The sequence below is a fragment of the Hippocampus guttulatus genome, chromosome 2 (genome assembly GCF_054856545.1).
Source record: "Hippocampus guttulatus isolate MCC_2025c chromosome 2, RoL_Hgut_1.0, whole genome shotgun sequence".
Taxonomy (NCBI): Eukaryota; Metazoa; Chordata; class Actinopteri; order Syngnathiformes; family Syngnathidae; genus Hippocampus; species Hippocampus guttulatus.
The window spans coordinates 24,357,392-24,372,180 of NC_141262.1; the positions used below are offsets into that span (position 1 = coordinate 24,357,392).

Here is a 14,789-nt window from a genome sequence, read left to right on the forward strand (position 1 = left end):
CGGAGCTCACTAATTAAGGCTAACCGTTTCCCTTTTCCTTTGCAAGCAGCCGCGGCAACTGCTTTGAAGGTCGCGGCCCCTTCAGAGTGTCCCCGTCAGAGGATATCTGGGAATAAGTGTCGCTGATACGATCGTTATCTTGATCAATCAAGTGTTATCGGGTGTGCAAGCTGGGCGTGTTTTGACATCAGCCACAGTGAGGTGGGAACTTCCAATTACTCCAAATGTATCCACCACAAGAGCAGAAATGATTGACTTTCCGCATTGGCTATTATTCAGTCATTTCCCCCGATTGTTCATTCCGTTACTCGATTTGACAATGTTAGCGTCCTCATGATATTCGATCCTTTTCCACAGTTAGAGTCTCGCTTTGTTTATGGCATGCATCACATCAGGCCGGTATCATTAGTCACCCGCTGAGAGTATTGCAGCTATGAAATGTTTCAGATTTTATTTTAGGTGTCGGATGACAATTTCCCGAATCTCATTCTCCCCCAAACACATTTGTCTTATTACATCGAGCATCAGAACAAATGTGCCGGAATTGCAAAAGTGACACGTGAAGCCGCGGTGGAAATTTAAGCAGCCGATCATATACTGGAGCATCCGCGTAATCATGCAGATGAAATCCTCCGAGTGGAAATTAAAACGCCGCTAAGGTCACGTCTCGCTGGCTGCGGCTCCGTGTAAGTCTTAACCGGTGTCCTTGAAGGATTGTTGTGTTTTACATCACTTCATTTGCATAAGGTCAAAGAAATGTTAGGGAGTGCATCGCGCTGTGAAATCGCTATTGTAAAGTAACCCCATTTTGAAGAACACGGCAGTAATGAACACAGATGTCGGTCTGCTGCATATCCTAATTCAGATGGAGAGCAACGTCTGACGTCTTTGTCAAAGAGCCCACCTGCATTAGCTAGAGCAGCTGTGTCAAACATACGGCCCGCGGGCCGGAACAGGCCCCCAAGGAGGTTCGATCAGGCCCGCAGGATAATTTAAGTGAAAATATGCATAAAAGACACGGAATGAATATTTTTAGTGAGGTGCAATTCGTGGAGTATCCGCTAGGGGACACACTGTTTTGATCAGAGTAGACGACAACATTGGTTTGATTAGAGAAGAAGACAACAGCAGCCTCTGTCACTGAGACAGACCCAACACAGCAGACGCTATCAAGGACATGTGAATACTTTATTCTTTACACATTTAATAGCACTGTCCTTAGTTTGTAAGGTGTAGGCAGGGATTACATTAAGATTTTATATGCATGTGTAAATGGTTTAAAAATTCATTTTTTTCTAAATGTCGTTGCATCTTAAAATGCATTACTATATTTTTCAATTCCAATTACTTGTTAAAGTTTTGTGCCTGGTCGCTATGGTAACGTTTAAACGTGCCTTCAAAATAAGATACGCCGCAAATACAAAGTGCATGAAAAATACGACTCACCATCGCCGCATATTATGCAGAGTGGGCTCGGTGCGTGGGAATCTCCCGTTGAGATAAAGCCGTATTTTAAGTATGACTCCTGATACTGTTTATGAAATATAGCCTTCTTTTTCTTGAAAGTCGTAGGCTCTTCTTCTGTCTCCTAGCTGGGCCTTTTCCCCTTCCCAAAGAAACTTTCCAAAGACGTTTGTTTTTTTTACTCATTTTGCTTGTTCCCGGGTTTCATTTTAGCGGTAACCTATCGCGTGACCGAGAAGCGCACCTTGACCTGCTTCAAGAGTGACATACTGTGGACGGATGTAATGGAGAATCTGGTAAATTTTCCAAAAAAACATCTTTCAAATCCGAAATGAATAAAACGGAAGTATTATAAATTATTTATTCTTTCTCTGCGGCCCCGTACCAAATGACTCACGGACTGGTACCGGTCCGCGGCTCAGGGGTTGGGGACCACTGCCCTACACAAGTCAGATAACCAGCCTTCTGACACCATTGAACGCATGATAGCACTTAGCAGCATTTTCTGGTCTGTGGTGGCGGTCTTACCACGACAGTTGTGTTCGAGGATCCTTCGGGAACCTGCAAAACCAAGGCCAATTTATATCCTCGGTTGCCACAAATGTTTTTTTTTGGTCACAGTGGAAGACTACTCAGCCTTCCTCCTTCAACAGTCGAGGCTGTCTAGAAAGCCGCAGAACTCTAAAAATGTCCCAGAATGCAATGAACGGCGTCTGTTTCCAAATGATGAGCTGGATCTGTCGTCGGGGAGCCACTCAGCAAACAGATTGAGCGGGCCCACAAGATGAATCTGTCGACACTCCATTCTGCATATCTCTATTTAATGATATTATGTCATTTCCCGAGCAAAGAAAACACCATTAGCCAAAGCGCTGAATCGAAACGAGGCATTCTGCGCCCGTTTCCAGGCTTCCTTCGCGCTACCATTATTGAAATAGGCCAAGTCTCACTGTACCGTATTTGTTTGCGATCTTGCCGCTTCTGCTTCTTATGATTTAACTCAGGCCTATTTTGCCAGGTGCTAAAAATCAATTTCAACACTAACTAGAGCAAAGTGCCGCGAGGACAATTGGGTGCCTGGGGGGGGAATAAACAAATACAATTAAAAAAAAAATCTAATAAAATATGTTGACCACAGATTGGAAATACGTTATTTCAAAGGGAGCGATATGCTCATAGCGGGAAAGGACAACGAGGTCAGCAAAAGTGGAGTAAGTGCTCCCGCGGGCACAAACACAAGTACCATTCAAATAGCACCCCCCCCCCCCACCCCTCCCACCACCGCAACCATTCTCCCCAACCTAGCCCAGAAGAGACCAGAGGAAATTGATTTCCGCTTTATTCTCGCGCAAATGGATGACCATGCTGGTGGGTGACCTGATGGTGGACTCGTCCGCTCAAATCGGGAAGCCATTTGGAAGATATGTCGACGTAGACGCACGATGAATATAGTGCCGTGATGGCATGATTTCACACATCAAATCATCTGGAGGTCATCTGGCGATGGATGCTCCTCAGCGGCCCAAATGGTGCTTGAAAACATTTCTGGGACGCTAACTGTGCCACAAATTGTGTCACCTTAGTGATAATAGTCATTATTTCCATATGTCACGTCACTTTGAGATCCTCCCCAAAAAGTCATTACGATACACTCAAACTGCTTTGAATGTAATTTTTTTAAAAGCACTAATTTTCGGTCGTCATATTGTCCAGTTTTACGACCTCATTTTATTTTCATTACCGGGAGGTTTTATTTTATTCGAAGGGGAGGAAATGGCTCTGTATTGAACTTATTACCCAGGGCTAAGTTGTTATCCTGTGTTGTTTTATAGGAAATGTTACTTACCTTCCATTTATTACCCATTGCCAATAGTCTTGATTGAATTTTGATTCTGTTATTTTATTTTTTTATGATATTTCCACATTATCTTGTTTTATTGGAAGAATCACCAATGCTCAGCCTATCACCAAGTCGTTATTTTGTCTTTTATGACCCACCTTGTGTTGCCGATCCAAACTACGGTGTACCTTCATTTGTAATTTGTAAATTCCCATCATGCATCTTCCCTCTCTCCTCATCCAGCATCGTTTTACTGCCAACGCAGCAGTGCTCACCGGCTGCCCCATACATGTTTTCTATGCGTGCACATTTCCTGCATTGCTGCAAATCTGTCTCTGTCACCTCAAAGAGAACATTTCGCACCCGCAACTACTTTGTTTACGTTCTGCACCGCCATTTTACCAAGTAGGACGGCAGCGCTGAAACAGGATTGGAGGTTATCGGGATCATTTCTACCGTGTGTCCACACCGCAGACCTTTGGGGTTTCGAGGGCTGCCAAAGCCGCATTCGCCCACGATGCAGCATACTCTGTGCATGTTCTCGACCATATGGAGCACCGGGGTCACACGGACGCCCTAGCGTAATGCGCGCTTATAAAATGAGCCAAATGTGCTCGCTACTGTCTGCTAGCCTTGGCAGCACTGATTCTTCCCCCCCCCGTCCCCCCTTCCACATTTGCACCTTCCTGCCAGCCAAGAGCACTTTTATTAGCTCCACTGGCTAAATCATGGATGCTTTCAAAAAAAGGCATGAGTTTCCAGCATGGGATGACATCATTGGAATGAGTTTGAATGTCGTTACATTTTAGTGTTGAAATTTGGGATTGAACAGAACACTTTCAGTTTGTGCTCACCTGTCCACTGTCGTCGTGGCCTGTTTTAATAAAAAAAAAAAAAAATTCTCAGATTTGTGCCAATTTTGGTTTACACATGGCAGCATGTCTTACAAAGTCTCAGCATCCATCCCCAGAGGGGGTCACAACGTGAAGAGGGTCCACAACGAAGCGCTCGCAACAACCACGCACAAAACTCAACTGTTCGCTAGCTCCTCACTCTGTAGCTGTTCGATACCATGGTGTCACGTTCAACTTGTCTTTCGGTGAGTTGGTGCTCCCCACGTGCTTCTGTTTCCCATCAAGTATCCTCCCGCTTTACCAGACTCGAGCCGGTAAAGTTGGTCATTTCTGTGATTATGTTGTAGTACTTATTATCAAAGTTGTGTTAATTTGGACTGCTTATGCATAAAAGTTTTGTCATTTTATGTTAAGTGTTCTTTTGATGGCGGTGAGGGCACCCGCAGCGGCTCCTCTTGTTGTCTGTTGTCTGTTTAAGAGGGAGGAAATTTCATCGGTGCTGTATGTTATACAGTCAATCAAAAATATTGATTTTGTTGTTTACGATGATACTAATGCAGCGTGTTATACCGGAGACAAATTCCTTGTGTGTTCTACATACTTGGCCAATAAAGATGATTCTGATGATTCTGATTCTGATACAGCGCATTTGACAATAAAGTTATACTTGACTTGACTTAGTATACAGTAGCTTATCATCTTCTGTATGACCAGGATGTTGGAGGTTTTAAGTTTTAATATATATATATATATATATATATATATATATACAGTATATACTGTATATATTTTTTCTATCTTGCCATTTTCAGTCAAAAGAATTATTCCTTTTCCAATCCCAGAGCCGAACCACATCTTTCAGGGACACATTGCTCTGGAAGGGACATGAGGCATCTTTCCTGCTTCCCTGTCAGTCAACCAAGTCTCCCGAGTGAAATGATGTGCTTTCAATCGGCAGGGGGATAGCGGCACAGTTCCGCAGCACAATTTGGTTGCGAAAGCTGTTCCAAACATGACGGGCAAGGAAAACCGCGAAAGATGAATATAAACACCCACGGTGTAAGACACCGGATAGATGTGAGATGATGAAGTGTCTCGAGTACTGTTCGCAGCCCATGCAGGGGTGAGCCTGTCGGAAACGACATGGCTACATAGCAGCCGGCCCTCATTTAATCACCAATATTAAGCCGGCCATCATGCCACCCTAATGACACCGCCGCCAGACGATTCATCTCCCAATTAGATTTCAGGGGTCCATTTGTCATAAGTGACTTGTTTCGCGATGCAATCAACATGCGCCTTTCAGCACATCGGACACCCTTAAGACCTTAAGAGCCGCACGTTCATGTCGTGAAGACTTGTTGTGATAAAGTAAATGCTTGGACAGGCCAAAGGGGCGGTGCATCGATCATGACGCGCTGCTGACATCCCCTCGGGTTCTGTTGAAAGACGGCCGTAATTCATCGAGGCTGTCGCCGCCGCGCGCATGGCGACCGTGCGTCCATTGGTATTCAGAGAGACATTCTTCATGTCTGCTTGGAAACTTGATGAATTACAAGCGTATTCCCCCCTCTCCCCCCTGCCGCCGCATTATCCAACTTCTTCGTTGCTTGCCAAGTGACAAGAAGCTGCCACACGGGCGCACCTCTTTGGTATCCCTGCAACGCTTCAGTGAGCCGCCGGGCAAAGGCAGCTCTGCTCACTCGAGGGGAAAAGGAAACAGCTGTGCTGCCGACAGCTGCTGAAGGGGTGGGGGAAGGGTGCTGTTATTCCGTCGCAAGACTCGGGGTACACCCCGGTTTCATCACCTGCCACTCAAATTGGACAGTGGATGCACAAGAATCCGTGGCGGAGCGTCGGGGGGCCAGTGCGGCTTTCCCAGCGAACTACATTGACAACCTAAAATTTGATTATTTCTTCCATGAAATTGTTTTCATATATGCCCAACGGTCTATTGAGTTCATTTCAAGAGTGAAACCTCGGTTTTCGTCCATAATCCGTTCCAGAAGGCTGTTCAAAAACCGAAATTGTTCGAAAACCGAAACCACGCTCTTTTTAAAATAAAAATGTTTACTGAACACGTCTGCTCACAATGGAAAGCAACACGAGGAAGGCAAGAGGAGTCAAATGGTGCATTCAAGTGCACTCAGTTCGCCCGAGAACCAAAATTTGTTCGTCATCCGAGGCATAAAATAATTGAAATTTTTGGTTGAAAACCGAATTGGTTGAGGACCGAGACGTTCGAAAACCGAGGTTTGACTTTTTTTGACTGTTTTTGTCCAATCAGATGTCAGCCTCCAATGTGTTGCCGTGTCTGTTTCGCCTGCCCGGGGGCTCTTCACAGTCGGCAGTGTCGGCCGATGTAATTTCAACGATAGTATGAATGGGACTGTTTTTTTAACCAATCAGATTTCAGATTCACCACCCACAGTAATGTCCACACTTCTTTCTTCTGGTTGGCTTATGTGACCAACTATGAAAACGCATCTTTGCTGATCTACATACATTTATACATTTCATAATCAACTTCTTGCTCCGCTGGTGCTTCCTACTCACAAAAACAAACAAACAAAAAAAAAACCCCAAAACATTTTGTGCAAAAAGGTTTGTGCAAAATGTCACTGCCGGTTGTTGAAAAGCTGTCGTGATTGTGGAGGCAAAAAAAAAGTCATGCAAATGAGCATAATCACAGCATAAGCTATTTTAATTGCACCTTAATTTCATGTCTAAGGAAAAAAAAAAAGGGACTCACTGGAGGTTTCCAACGTAAGTCCCAGCAGAAAAAGAGTGAGTGGGAGTGCACATAATTACTAGCCATGGTTATGGACTCCCAAATTGCCGTGAATGAACTGCGCACCAGCCCACCAGTCACCTCCATGACGGCAAAGGATTCGAAAGCAAAAGTTGCATCTGCGTGGCTCTTTGAGTGCGATTGGGAAATACAACAAGAAAGAAAGGGTGGTCCATCTTGAAGACAAATTCAAATTGTATTGGCTCTAAAAATAGAGCCCCCCCCACCCCCCTACCTCCCCTCCTGCCGGGAGTGAACATTGAGCCTTGTTACAACCACCCGAGGAGCATCTGCCGCCGCTGCTGCTGCGACTACTTCTTCGCCGTCTTAGCTCGTCGCGGCCTCAGATGTTCCTTAACAGTTCATTTCCTCAACTTTTTCTTTTCTTGTCATCTTTTTGTTGTGCTAATTGTTTTTCGGCATGTTCCACTTGAGCGACTCCTTCCTTTTGTTTCCCCTTCTGCCAGCCTACCATGGCCAAATGTCAGAAGCGAGGTCGACGTTGCTCAAGAAAATCTGGTCTGCCTTACTTGGATCAAGAAAAATGGGGATGATCCAACCTGATTGTGGCACTTTCGTCCTTATTCCAAGCCAGGACAGCATCCAGCTATTGGTTGTTCCAATTTTTACACATGGCAAAGATGAAGTATTTGTCGGTGTCCAGGCTGGTCCGTTAATCTTAAGATTGTAATGTGGATGATTCAAGGGTGTTCGTGGCAACATGAATGACAGTGTTCTCCTCGGTAGATCCGAATAATATTTTGGCTGTCTTATTAGGATCCGGTTTTTAGCAAAGTGAATACAAGACTTGTCCGGGCTGGTCCGGTGGGTGATCCACGGTTGTTATGACGACGAGAGCGTTGCTGTTCTGTAATTTTGAAGTTCTTGTTATTCTAAGGTCCAATGTCTTCTGAGTGGTGCTTTTGTCAGTCTTTTTTTTAAACTAACTTCCTGACTGGGATGTTAAGAAATGTAAACCACGTAGGTTCTCGATTCACACACGGTGACGCTTAAAAGAGATCTGCCGCAGACACAAAAGTGTGCCGTTGTGCGGCTTGTCATGCTGAATTTTCCGGCCATACTTTTCCCCGCATATTCCCTCTCGAGCACGAGGCCGTGAAAATGCAGCCACGTCTCTGTACCGCGCGCACGGAGCTGTATCCAAACGTTTCACTCGCGGGATTTGCAGTGCTCCTTGTTTTCGTTTCCCCAGGTCATTCTGACCCGAGCATGAAATCTCTCAACCTGTCTCAATAGCATCATCAGAGTGCCTCTCTGGCAGGTCAGACTTTCTTTTTTTCCTTTCTTTCCTTTTTTTTTTTCTTTTAAACATGCTGACAGGGAAACACAGGAAACAGCAGGCAACATGGAAGGTTTATTTCCTGCACTTTTATTGGGATCTGTGTCCAATTTCTTAATGCTGCTATTACATTTGTTTCTTTTGGTTCACCCAAAATCTTCACAGGTCAATGAGAACCGTGGTGGTTAGTTAGATAAAAAAAGAAAATAGTCAATATTAGTAAAACCTCTAGGGAAAAAAATGTTTATTTGTTTGCTGTTGGAAAAGAAATCCAAGAAAAAAATACCAATGCCCCGGATGCCATGTTATGCATTAAGTTTTAAACTAAATTGAAGATTCTGCATTAAATTTGGGGCCGTACATGTGACAGATTTGAATCAGAATCAGAATATGGTACAGTTGTACCTCTACTTACGAAATTAATTGCTTTTGGAAGAAATTTCTTCACTCGAAAAATTTGTAAGTCGAGACGTGTTTTCCATGTAAATGCCCTAATTCGTTCCAAGCCCCCCAAAATTCAGACATAAATGTTTCCTCAAGCATAAAAATGCATCAAAATATGTAACAAATACATGTTACAATTAGATTATTGCACAATAAATTTGAGTTTAAAATGATGGTCATTTAACTTTTAACTGCGTCCTCATTGTTTTATGCCCTCTTTAGTTCATGTTCGCTCTCAGGAGTGGTTTTTGCCTGGCATTTTGAAAAGAACTGATCCAAGGACGTTTGCTTCTGGCAGCTTTTAACAATCGTTAGAAAATGTCCAAGGAAAACATCAGCATAATGAGCGATCGCCAGACTGGTGAACCTTCTTTCTGGGTGATTCACATTTATGAAAAACTATCGGAACACCTCATGGCCCAAGGGGCGAATGGCGAGGACGCTGCATAGACACATAGCTATCTATCTACACACATAGACACATATGGAAGAGGTCCCTCTTAGCCAATGGGATTCCAGGATGATGCTCGGGAATAGCCAATGGCAGACCAGCTATAAGTATGTTGCGTTCAAGAAACTCGGAGCTGTGACTAGCAGCCCATGTTGTATTTTTACCTTTCATATCTTGAAATTTCTTTCATAACAAGAGGCAATATTTTCCTGTTGAGGCGTTTCGTAACTCGAAAATTTTCTATGAAGAGACGTTCGTAAGTAGAGGTACCACTGTACATGGAAATGAGTGTAAAATATTTGCCCCCAGCCTCCACCAAAAAAAAAAAAAATAAGTATAAAGTGGGCATTTCAGCCACCTTTAAGACCTTCCGGTCCTGTTCGGGTTAATATATTGAATATATAAACTGAATATCAAAATGCATACACCACATGCAAATATGTATTTTTTTAATCCGTTTTCTTTAAAAAAAACACACATTTTCATTTAAAAATATTTTTCCTGACTTTTACACTGTAAAAGATGAAATCCTGCTGTTGTCAACTGTTTGCCGAGTCACAACTAGAGCTGCCACAGGCATTCTCCTCCGACCCGGCTAAATGACCCCCTCTCGGCCCAGCAGAGCAAACGGCAAGGTGAACTCCGCATCCATCCCTCATATTTCCATACGAGCTTAATGACTCCCCCGTGGGCTGTTGGGGTGGCCTTTCCAAATAAATACTCTGCGTGGTGTAACTGAGAGGGATGCATGGTACTGGTGGGCAACTTATGACTCATCCCGGGATGATGCACCGCCTCCCAGCCTTAATGGCGGCTCTCGTTGGAGGAAGCCGGCCGGCCGAGACCTACTGACCTTGACGGTGAAAAAAACAAGGCACATTTTGGCATGCGGCAGGCTCTGCTCGACATTATTGAGAGAGGATAGTGAACTGTTTACATGCCAACAGTTCTTTTTTTTTTTGTCTACACAAGGAGGAATGCCAGGACGAGAAGTCACTTACTTGGGAAAGGAATTGCTCTTCTATCCATCTATCCATTTTCTGATCCGCTTAATCCTCACAAGGGTCGCGGGGGGAGGGGGTGCTGGAGCCTATCCCAGCTGTCTTCGGGCAGGAGGCGGGGGACACCCTGAACCGGTTGCCAGCCAATTGCAGGGCACACAGAGACGAACAACCATCCGCGCTCACACTCACACCTAGGGACAATTTGGAGTGTTCAATCAGCCTGCCATGCATTTTTTTTTTGGAATGTGGGAGGAAACAGGAATACCCGGAGAGCCTGGGGAGAGCATGCAAACCGATCGAACCCACAACCTCTGCACTGTGAGGTCAACGCGCTAACCACTGCGCCACCGGGCCACCCGAATTGCTCTTCTACTTAAGGTTTATTTATTTCGTTTTATGAGGGTTGTTTTTTTAAGATATACACCTTGTAATATATTCAGCTTGTCATGTGTCATTAACCATCCAGTTTTGTTTCAGAGTTTCGACGATTATTGAGGCCCCACAAAAAGATTTGCCAAAACAAGAATAATCTAAGCAACTCCAAGAGGCGCTTGGGCCTTAATAGGTCATAGTAATAAGATACAATATGAAAAGAAAACCTTTGTCTCACAAGAGAGGAATTCGCAAACTACAGCAGCAAAATTTGGAGGGAAGAAAGTAGAAAAAAAGAAAAAAAATGAAGTATTTGCATGCACAAAATAATTTTAAAAAAAGTATAAATAAATAAATATATACTGTATATATTTAGAGAGAGAGAGAGACACACACAAAAAGGAGTTGGATTTTTTTCTTGTGCGTGGATAAATTAGTACAACATACAAAATAAGATTTTGCTGTTGAAGGAAATCAACAAAAGAGGAGGCTGTAAACAATCACGGAACATTTCACCCCAATGAATTTTCATAGGGCGAAATAAATGGATCGTTTTAATTTACTGCTTGCCTAAAGCTCAAACTTATGGCGACGCTTGCGTGCGTGTGTGTGTGTGAGTGTGAGGCAGCAAAAGCTTCAAAGACTGAGATCAATCTCCTTAATTAATAATGCAAGGTGCTTGTCTTATCCATTAACTCCAGTTGGCCGTAATAACTTCAAATTGGGCTGGAGAATCACAAATTTAAATCACGGCGTAATAGAAGTGAGCCCAGGGGTGGGAGGTGGGGGGTGGGGGCGGTGACATATGTAGCCTAATAAATCCACATTGATTTTTGCAATGCAGTCTTGCTTCGTAGATGGCATGCATATTGTATCAGGTTCGCTATTCCCCACGCGGTTGTCCCAAAGCTGCTAAAATCCAAACGGTGGTACAAGAATCATTCAGGGACGCGTGGGGCGTATTTAAAGTGTCTTATTTTAATTGCGCAGCATATTACCATGAAATTTAAAGCGTCAAACCCACCGGGAACGGTCCACGCGTGCCTCCTGACTGCTTTGCAATAACGCGACCCCCGCCGCGGTGGGCGCCACGATAACATCTGCACCTTTTGTCACCTTCCGCCGCTTTCCAATGTTCAACGGGTAGAGCAACAAGAGTCAGTGTAATTGAAACGCCACTGTTGTGTTTGAGCAGAAAGCTTTCTGTCCATACCGTGACATGGGATCAAGGTAATTATAGAAACATATGGCTGACCGGGGTGTCTTTTAACCCTTTCACTAATGACTTTTGCCCATAGGGGGAAAAAAAAGGGCAGGGGAAGGACACTGGCGCCATTACGGAGACCCGTTGCGCCTCTGGCTGAAGGCACGTAATCAAAACACGGAAGGGAGCTCTGTTTTACAATTATTTAAAAGGGATATACTGTGGGAAAATTGATTTGGACGCCATAGAAACACGTCGTAGCCAAAAGCGAAAGCAGAGCGCCAGTGTTGTTGCACACATGAACTGATGACCGGTGATTGAATGATGGGTGCAGGTGTCGATAAGGGCGGGATCCACACGTGGAAATACAATCCGAAAGGCTATAGAGGTGTGAAAAGTGTGCTTCAATATTGGCACCTTGGGAGTATTTTGACCATCTTAGACGCTTCATGTCAAGACATCTCAAAAGTGTTTTCAAGGAAAATTGGCATAATCGGTTGCCCTTTTGAAAAGAAATGACAATGTTTAGCAAATGTTCCTGGAAGCACGCCGAGCTCGTCAAGACTGATGGTACACTTTTGATGTTTACACATAGCGTTACAGCCATTGCTAAAAGGTTGTTACTTCAAAGCCTTTTCCATTGGCAGTGCCTTCAATTTGACTTGAGACGACCCACTTCAACTCCATTAACGTTCCTGGCTGAATGCGATCGGGGCAAGATGCCCCGCTCCCCCCACCATAATGCCAAGCTCACCTCAGGCATTTTTTTTTCTTCAGTGTTGAATGCGCTGTCAAACTCAACCCCGCCCCCGACCCCCCTCTGTCTCTCTCACATGCTAATGGGGACCAAAATTACCCCGCCCAGTCTGTGCAAAACATGGCCGCAGCCCTCAGGTAAATCACAGCGGGACTCAGCCAACTGGAGCTTTTTGTTCCATTTGCTCTCGTGGCTGTTGGCAAACTTGCCGCGACCGCTGTTGCGACTGCACAATGAACTGAAAGCTTTGGCGAATGGCGAGGCTCCGTAGCACAATGAGCTGTCGTCGGTCCAGAAACGCTCGTTCGAAATAGCGCCGTCTTGTCCTTTTGCTAACGCCATTCACTTGTGAAGACAACAGTGGCTGTTTGCTTGTGCGTCAGGCGTGTTCATGACAATGACTATGTGAGTGGCAGCTGTAAAATGAAATGATTAGGACTCCGACATTAGATGTCAGCGTTGTTCTCGTAAGAAAAGGAGGCCATTACTTCGTTAAACTGGTGTACAGCAATTTTTTCTCTATTTGCAGGGAAAAGGGATGAAGCCGAGGGACAGATAGGGGAAAAATGCAATAATTAAGGGCACTCGATTGTTTCCAGAAGAAAATGGTTTTGATGTGCTTGCCTTCAAAATGATGCAAGCTATTACTTTGGGGTTCGATAAGTCCAAAAGGTTGTATGTTGCAAAAGAAAGTGGATTGGAGTGTTTGTTGAAAGGATGCAAGTTGAGTCACATTGAAAAGACGCATTTGGTCGTAAAAGTATGTCTTCGTCCCTCGTCTGTCTCCCAACTTCGCACTTGGCTCACGTCTCTGTTCAGTAACATTAGAACAGATTCGTCAGTCATCTCCGACTGCTGCTAATTGAGACGGGAGGAACAGGGCATCAACTGTTCGTCTCCCCCGCTAAACGACGACTAGACGCCAGGGACCATATGGGCCATCTTTGACGTTCATCGCCGGCCAGTTGTTCGGTTTCTGCCGAACTGCCGAGCATCAGCGCGGTGCGACTTCGCCTCGGAGACTCGCAGCAACTGGCGACTGATTTCCTCTCCCGCTTTTGGCACTCAGCAAATATTTCTGACAAAGACATATGGCGCGGAGAAGTGCGCGGCAGCAGGCTGCCAATCCTCCAGCCTGGACTGTTTTCGCTTGATTGTTTCGAGCAATGTGCGCATTTAGTGGAGTTCCAGCAGGGGGGCTGCTTCAGGCGCACACACGACACGATGAAGTGGCGGTGCCTCATCGTCCCAGCATTTCAAGTGGCGAGAAGGAAAAACACATCTGTGACACAACACTTCCTAATATATTCTGTCATTTCCCTAACCCGTCTTTGAGAACGTGTCTTTCACCCCTTCACCCCGTTGGAATTCGGGGGCAGGGGTGGGGGAGGGGGGCTCTCTGACATCAGAGTTTTCTTGCGGTGGAGCTCCTGTCTTGAGCTCTGGCAGCCAGGCTGATAGGCAGCCCTGTGGACTGGCAGGCTTTTTAAATTGCACCCGGGTTGATGGGTGGCTGTCAGGAGGGGCAATTTACAGGGAATATCCAAAGGGGTGAGGGGGGGGGGGCGGAAAAAAAAATACCAGGGAAGGGATGATGACCCTGAAAAGACTCAGGCTACTTAGGTTGTACCACAATGAGAATTCGAAGGAAGGCAGCACATCATCAGTTTGGATTTTCCATCATTCCACTCATTTGAATGAACCGCTGCAGATCCTGTTGCGACTGTTGAACTGTGCTATCACTTTTAACCTGCAGGGCGCAATCGTCCCTTTGGCATCTCAACACTGTGCCCGATTCCTTCCCGCGACCTAACTTTGCCTCACTCGTGTTTTCCCGTGTCGCAGACGGTATTTTCACAATGTTGGTTCTCTGCCTTTTTTACATTTGCTCCTTTTGGGGATCTTTATTTTGCCGTCAATCTAAAAGGTATCCAACGGTATCTTCTCCGATAACGACGAGCGTTCCGCATCCATGAATGTCCAACCAACTTGAACAAAACATCTTGATTGAGAGTCGCCCACTTGTATATGTCCCTCAAACGTTTCGCCATGTGAACAAACTGTAAAATGTGTTTGTCGGTTTCTTCATTCGGATCCGTGCGAGGATTCTCCGGGTTCTTTCCCTTGTCTTACCGTTCTGCAGAGTTTTGTGGAAATTGCAAAATTGGCTTTGCGTAATCCTACTAATCTCCACATGTGACGTAGTGTACGTAGCAGAGTGGCTTCATTCAAGGCCAGTTATGAGCTATAAATCTATGTAGGGCAGTAGAACTGCAGGCAGGTGGCTTCCTTATGACCTGCTGATAAG

The 14,789-nt window shown here is 45.0% G+C and overlaps 1 protein-coding gene across 23 annotated transcripts in view; it reads left to right on the forward strand.

Annotated features, from left to right (window-relative positions):
• The window catches only part of ptprda (protein tyrosine phosphatase receptor type Da), a 278,207-nt gene that overhangs the window by 130,795 nt on the left and 132,623 nt on the right, over positions 1-14,789 (forward strand). The gene's annotated exons all lie outside the window — the stretch shown is intronic.